Below are 8,225 nucleotides of genomic sequence, written 5' to 3'. Positions count from 1 at the left end.
ATGTTGTATTTCCCACTTTATTTCATTTGCTTTGTCTCGTTCATTCTGATAAATTCAGTATAAGCTTATTTAGACCAACAGTAATTTTACTTTATTTTCTAATCGTCTTCAATTTCCCCTCTATTCTCTGCAATGTAATTCAAATTACGTTGGAATTGTCCACCTGGGGTTCAGGAAAAACCCCAGATGTGTTTGGTAGGTTGTCTGTAGGGTTCAGGAAATCACAACTGGCTTTAGAAGAATGGCTGTGGGGTTCTGGTAACCCCAGTTGGGTTTACCACGTTGGCTGTGGGTCCAGGTAACCCCAGTTGTGTTAAGTAATGTGCTGTGGGGTTCAGAAAACCCGTTGTGTTCAGTAGGGTTTCTGTGGGTCTCAGAAAACCCCAGTTGTGTTTGGTAGGCTGGCTGTAATGTTCAGGTAACCCCAATGGGGTATAGTAGGTTGGTTCTGAGGTTCAAAAAACCCTAGTTGGAATTAGCTGGTTGGCTGTAGGGTTTAGGAAACTCAGTTGGGTTTAGAAGGTTGGCTGGGGGTTTCAGAGAACCCCATGTGTTTTAGTGGTGGCTGAATGTTTCAAAAGGAACCACGTGGGTTTAGTAGGAGACTCTTGCGGTCAAAAAAAAAAAAAAAAAAAAAAAAAAAAAAAAAACCCCAGTTGGATTTAGGCAGGTTGGGTGTGGGGTTCAGGAAATCCCCGGTGGGTTTAGTACGTTGCCTGTGGGGTTCAAGAAACCCCAGTTGGGTTTAGTGGGTTGGCTGTGCGGTTCAAAAAACCCCAGTTGGGTTTAGTAGGTTGACTGTGAGGATCAAAACACCTCAGTTGGATTTAGCAGGTTGGCTGTGGGGTTCAGGAAACGCCAGTTGGGCTTAGTAGTTTGACTGTGGGGTTCAGGAAACCCCAAGGTGAGTTTATTGGTTGCTTTAGGTTAAGATGGTCATATGTTAGCACAAGCCCTTGTCAAATGGTAGTCAGTACATGCAGTAATATATTACTGAGAATATGAGACCTTTTGTGAGCCTCTGGACTCATCCAACCAACTGAGACAATGGATACCCCTGCGGTTAGCAAAGGGTATCCAAGTACCCCCTGAAGTTACTGCTTACAGTGCGTCATGCCCGACTCACTGTAGAGGTTCTTTGCAGTGTCTTCCTATTAAGCCCTACATATCTGAGTTGCTTTCTACCTTTTTCGTTTTATCCTCACTTTGAGATCATTTCCCATTTAGCTGTTCTGCTTCTCTAACTTACTTTGTTTCATTTTCAATTCTTTGAAGGACAAATCCTTTGGCTGAGCTGTTTAACTCAGTGGTCTCATTAAACAACCGATAATAATAATAATAATAATAATAATAATAATAATAATAATAATAATAATAATAATAATAATAATAATAATAATAAGCCTTGGGGTACTTCGTAAAGTGTCATGATATGCAATTATGATAAAAATAACAGTGTTAATGAAGTAATTAAAATCTCAACTATTTGGCTAAAACCAGATTACCTTTTTTGTACCGTACTTAAGTTATTCCACAACTATTCTATAAACGTCCCTTCGGCCTCTAGCTGCCATCTCTTTCATTTCTTTTCCTGTACCTCCGTTCATAATCTCTTTCTTTCATCTTACTTTCCATCCTTTCCTAACAATTGTTTCGTAGCAAAACTGCGAGGTTTTCCTCCTGTTACACCTTTCGAACCTTAAATGTGTTTCCCTTTCAGCGCTGAATAACCTCATAGGTCCCAGTGCTTGGCCTTTGGCCTAAATTCTACTATATCTCAATTCAGTGAGTATACTTCGTTACCTCAAATGGCAACCGATGGCAACTATCTATTTCCGAGTATTTCGTTACCTGAAATGGCAACCGATGGCAACATTCTATTTCTGAGTAACTATCAATTTCCGAGTACTTCGTTACCTCAAAATAGCAACCGATGGCAATTATCTATTTCCGAGTACTTCCTTTCCTCAAATAGCAACCGATGGCAACTATCTATTTTCCAAGTATTTCATTACCTCAAATAGCAACCGATGGCAACTATCTATTTCCGAGTACTTCCTTTCCTCAAATAGCAACCGATGGCAACTATCTATTTTTCCAAGTATTTCATTACCTCAAATAGCAACCGATGGTAAGTATATATTTCCGAGTACTTCGTTACCTCAAATAGCAACCGATGGTAAGTATCTATTTCCGAGTACTTCGTTACGTCAAATAGCAACTGATGGTAAGTATATATTTCCGAGTACTTCGTTACCTCAAATAGCAACCGATGGCAACTATCTATTTTTCCAAGTATTTCATTACCTCAAATAGCAACCGATGGTAAGTATATATTTCCGAGTACTTCGTTACCTCAAATAGCAGCCGATGGTAAGTATCTATTTCCGAGTACTTCGTTACGTCAAATAGCAACTGATGGTAAGTATATATTTCCGAGTACTTCTTAACCTCAAATAGCAACCGATGGTAAGTATTTATTTCCGAGTACTTCGTTACCTCAAATAGCAGCCGATGGTAAGTATCTATTTCCGAGTACTTTGTTCGCCGTCAAATAGCAAACTGTGGTAAAATATCTATTTCCGTTTACTTGTTACCTTCAAATTAGCCTCAAAGAATGGCAACCGATGGTAAGTATCTAATTTCCGAGTACTTCGTACCCTTTAAATAGCCAAATGATGGTAAGTATCTTTATTCCTAGTTAATCCGTTACTCAAATAGCAACCGAATGGTAACGTATCTATTTCCGAGTTTACCTTCGTTACTCAAATAGCAACCGATTGGTAAGTATCTATTTCCAAGTTTAAATTCGTCACCTCAAATAGCAACCGATGGTAACTATCTATTTCCGAGTACTTCGTTACCTCAAATAGCAACCAATGGCAACTATGTATTTCCGAGTACTTCCTTACCTCAAATAGCAACCGATGGCAACTATCTATTTTTCCAAATAATTCATTACCTCATACCTCGAATAGCAACCAATGGTAGATTCATTTCCCAGTACTTTGTTACCTCAAATAGCAACCAATGGTATGTATCTATTTCCGAGTAATTCGTTACGTCAAATAGTAACCGATGGTAAGTATCTATTTCCAAGTACTACGTTACCTCAAATAACAACCGATGGTAAGTATCTATTTCCGAGTACTTCGTTACCTCAAATAGCAACCGATGGTAAGTATATATTTCTGAGTACTTCGTTACCTCAAATAGCAACCAATGGTAAGTATCTATTTCCGAGTACTTCGTTACCTCAAATAGCAAATGGTGGCAACTATCTATTTCCGAGTACTTCGTTACCTCAAATAGCAACCGATGGCAACTATCTACGTATTTCAGAGTACTTCGTTACCACAAATAGCAACCAATGATAGGTATCTATTTCCGAGTGATTCGTTACCTCAAATAGCAACCAATGGTAAGTATATATTTCTGAGTACTTCGTTACCTCAAATAGCAACCAATGATAGGTATCTATTTCCGAGTACTTCGTTACCTCAAATAGCAACCAATGGTAAGTATATATTTCAGAGTACTTCGTTACCACAAATAGCAACCAATGATAGGTATCTATTTCCGAGTACTTCGTTACCTCAAATAGCAACCGATGGTAAGTATATATTTCTGAGTACTTCGTTACCTCAAATAGCAACCAATGGTAAGTATCTATTTCCGAGTACTTCGTTACCTCAAATAGCAAATGGTGGCAACTATCTATTTCCGAGTACTTCGTTACCTCAAATAGCAACCGATGGCAACTATCTACGTATTTCAGAGTACTTCGTTACCACAAATAGCAACCAATGATAGGTATCTATTTCCGAGTGATTCGTTACCTCAAATAGCAACCGATGGTAAGTATCTATTTCCGAGTACTTCGTTACCTCAAATAGCAACCGATGGTAAGTATATATTTCCGAGTACTTCGTTACCTCAAATAGCAACCGATGGTAAGTATCTATTTCCGAGTAATTCGTTACGTCAAATAGCAACCGATGGTAAGTATCTATTTCTAAGTACTTCGTTACCTCAAATAGCAACCGATGGTAAGTATCTATTTCCGAGTCCTTCGTTACCTCAAATATCAACCGGTGGTAAGTATCTATTTCCGAGTACTTCGTTACCTCAAATAGCAACCGATGGTAAGTATCTATTTCCGAGTAATTCGTTACCTCAAATATCAACCGATGGTAAGTATCTATTTCCGAGTACTTCGTTACCTCAAATAGCAACCGATGGTAAGTATCTATTTCCGAGTACTTCGTTACCTCTAATAGCAACCGATGGCAACTATCTATTTCTGAGTACTTCGTTACCTCAAATAGCAACCGATGTGCTAAGAATCTATTTCCGAGTACTTCGTGACCTCAAATAGCAACCGATGGTAAGTATCTGTTTCCGAGTATTTCGTTACCTCAAATAGCAACCGATGGTTTCAAATAGTAACTAATGGTAAGCATCTATTTCCGAGAACGCCCTAAAATAGCGTATGCGGGAGACGAACGGAAAGCGTATCGATGATACGCCTCCTGAGTTCTCGATGAAAGCGAAACCGAACCTTCGGTGACGGAGTGCATGAACGTGTCCTTGCATTCACGCAGTACCTTTAAAGTGAAATTACGATGCGTTTATGAAGAATAAATATATTTCCCCCCCTTTTCTTTCTTCATTTTTTATTTTCCTCGGTTGTATGGGGTACATGATAAAGTAAAAATCATGGGGAAGGTATTTGCAATCCCATTTTTTTGTACTTCTGCAGTAATCAGAATAATAGCGATCGTAACGATAAACAAGTAAAAATTGTGCAGAAGTTCCTTCTGTGCAATCGAGTTTGCTGTACAACGTATAATGTTGCATAAAACTATCAACTGTGACCGGCAGCTCTCCAGTTGCTCACCAGATGCGGTAGAGTTAGGGTGCGTCCCATGGCTCCAGAAAGCGCTGCCAGATGTATAACCCATGGGTAACTTTAACCTTAAATAAAATAAAAACTACTGGCGTTAGAGGGTTGCAGTTTGGTATGTTTGATGAGTGTTGGGAGTATGATCAAAATACCAACTTGCAGCCCTCTAGCCTCCGTAGTTTATTTTGGATCTGAGGGCGTACAAATCATTTTACTATATATCAGTAGTAATCTAAATAGTGAATACCTATGGAACTATCTTTACATATGAACAATTGCTAGTTTGTATAACTGATTGACTGAGTAATCGATTGATATCTCAATCTGGGGTCACAGCAAACATGGGTATGAGTGTAGTATGTTTATACAACTCCAAAAGGAAAATAATAAATTTCCCATAAATGGAAGATTTAACTTTCTGGAGACTGTTTACAGGAAAGAATAGGATCAACGACATAACCTATTTACATTTTATACAGTTGCAACAGCTTTTGAATGGCCTAATCAGGCCTTAAAAAATCCAAACGCTCTAGATATCTAATGAATGCTAAAGTGTAATACTTTGATGTGAAAAAAGACAGGTCGAATGCAATTTGCTGTAATGATAATTAAAATTAAGGTTAAAATTAGAAAATTGGAACTTTATTATATATGATTATACTATTAAGAAATGAATTTCAAAATATGTAATATGTAGAATTCACCATGTTAATATAATGTGAAATCATTATTGTATTATGTTAATATTAGTTAGAAAATTGTACCTTTACCCAAATATAATTATGGATAAACCACACTTTACATTATACTCTTACTAATACTTAACTTTCTAAACTATTCCCTCACTCTTCTTTCACCCATCTTACCTATCAGCTAGAAAAAAAAAGATGAAAAAAAATGTATACCAATACCCTGGTGCCCACATGACGTCAAACCACCACTACAACGATCTCTGCCAACGAAAACGGCAATAGAACTGAAACAGAAACCAGTATATATCTCAACATTACGAAGTGCGCAACAGGAGGTTACAAAGAATAAATAGCACTTTATTCTCTCCATAACGGCCATTAAACTACTCCAATGGCCATGGGCAATTGACCCCATGAGCAAACCAGCGTGACACGTGATAGTTACCTGAGGGAAATTCACTAGCGTCACGCCAGTGTCGTTGCTCTTGAGTGGACGCGCAAGTGAGCACTGCGTGATCTTGCAGTATCATGGTAACTGGAATACCTTAGGGTGCCGTTTGTTGAGAGAGAGAGAGAAGAGAAGAGAGAGAGAGAGAGAGAGAGAGAGAGAGAGAGAGAGAGAGAGATATGCCATTCATATTTTCATGAATCGAAGTACAATCATGCAATGCATGCCAAATATTCTCCCGTGCACAGAAATACATGCACACACATGTGCACACACATACACACACACACACACACACACACACACACACATATATATATATATATATATATATATTTATATATATATATATATACATATATATATACTAGATATATATATATATATATATGTATATCCAAAATATATTATATAGATATATATAAAACATATATATAAATATATATACAATATATATATATATATACTTTATACATATAATGATGTATACATATACCTATACTTTATATACACTATTATGAATATATATCATATAATATATATATAGATACAATATACATACATATATATATATATACTATATATATATATTATATATATGAACTATATATACATATATAACAATTCTTTATAACACATATATGTACAATATCTAGGTAATACTATACATATACATACATACATACAACAATATATATAACATTACCTTTAATATATAAATATTATTTGTAATATATAATACTACATTATATTCAATTAAAATACTAAATAAAGTAATAAGTTTGTTTTCTAAATCAGTATTACCTAATACATATATCTATGTCTATATATCCACAATGTATACATACCATACATACATACATAACATACATACATACATATATATATATATATATATATATATATATATATATATATATATATATATATATACATATATTCATAAATATCTATAAATGTATATATGTTTTGTTTTCTATCACTATTCATATCAATATTAAACATCCTTGACGCCAGTTTTAAACCAAACACAATAATCTGGACATTATTATGCAAGGTTAATGCTCACCGTAAAAGCAGGCAACTTCTCTAAGAAACTAATACACTAATTCGCCCTACAACTTTAATAATTTCGACATACATCAACGAATCCTATCATCAGCTTTCGCTAGATCAATGTATTTCTTTCCCACTTTATTGCTTGTCTCTTAAAGCATTTTACACAACGTTTTGTCAGTGACCAATTCTACCACATTTCCTCTAGCCTAATATGACACTGTTCTATCCCTAAGAAGCCTTCTGCAAACTATTTCGCTTTCTATTAAAATATTTCCAAGTATACTAAGCAATAATGTTCTTTTATAATACTTACATTCTTTCTCAACATTCACCCTCTTATAAGAGGGTAACTGTATTTCTTATCAATCTCAAAGTAACGTCTCCTTCATCCGAAGTATCACATTAATGATCTATCAACGTCATGCAGTTTCTATTCTTCACCGTTTCATTGTCCTATTAGTATCACCTCCGCCCCCCGACCCATAAAAAAAACATCCATTTTTATCACCCAGATCTCTTTCTCTTTCATTTTATCATTCATCAATCTTCCGAAGCCTTTTTGTCATAAGTACATGTCTCAATTCTTTTCACACGCTCGCACACAAACCCACACACACACACACACACACATACACCCACACCTAACAGAACAAGCTCAAAGGTCTAGTAAGTACCCAGGCCTTGAACAAGTTAAACTCTTTGGTCGATAAAGTCTATTGACGGGGCTTCATAATTTAAACGTCTAGGCCAGGCGTGTTATTTGAAATATACACGATTTTTCGCAATGTCCTGATGTCATTCGAAGCAGTGCCACGACACCAGGTCACGAGAGTGACCTTTAATTGACCTTCAAAATATTCCGAGTGCGCCCACACAAACGCTAGCTAGCAAAATTTATTATCTGGTATTAAATAACTTTATACGTAAAGAAAGATAGAATGACAGGTTGTTAGTGCGATGAATGTTTTACAGTTAAAGGTTCTAACTTACTTCATATTTTGTCATTTTCTCTGTATTAGGTTGGCAACTGGAAAAATTAATACAGAGGAAGATTATGACAAATGATTAATATGCATCATAATTATATGAATAAAAAGAAGAGCCATTTTCCTCTTATTCC

This window comes from Macrobrachium nipponense, chromosome 18 (genome assembly GCF_015104395.2).
Source record: "Macrobrachium nipponense isolate FS-2020 chromosome 18, ASM1510439v2, whole genome shotgun sequence".
In the NCBI taxonomy this organism is placed as follows: domain Eukaryota; kingdom Metazoa; phylum Arthropoda; class Malacostraca; order Decapoda; family Palaemonidae; genus Macrobrachium; species Macrobrachium nipponense.
This window is presented reverse-complemented; position numbering follows the sequence as displayed.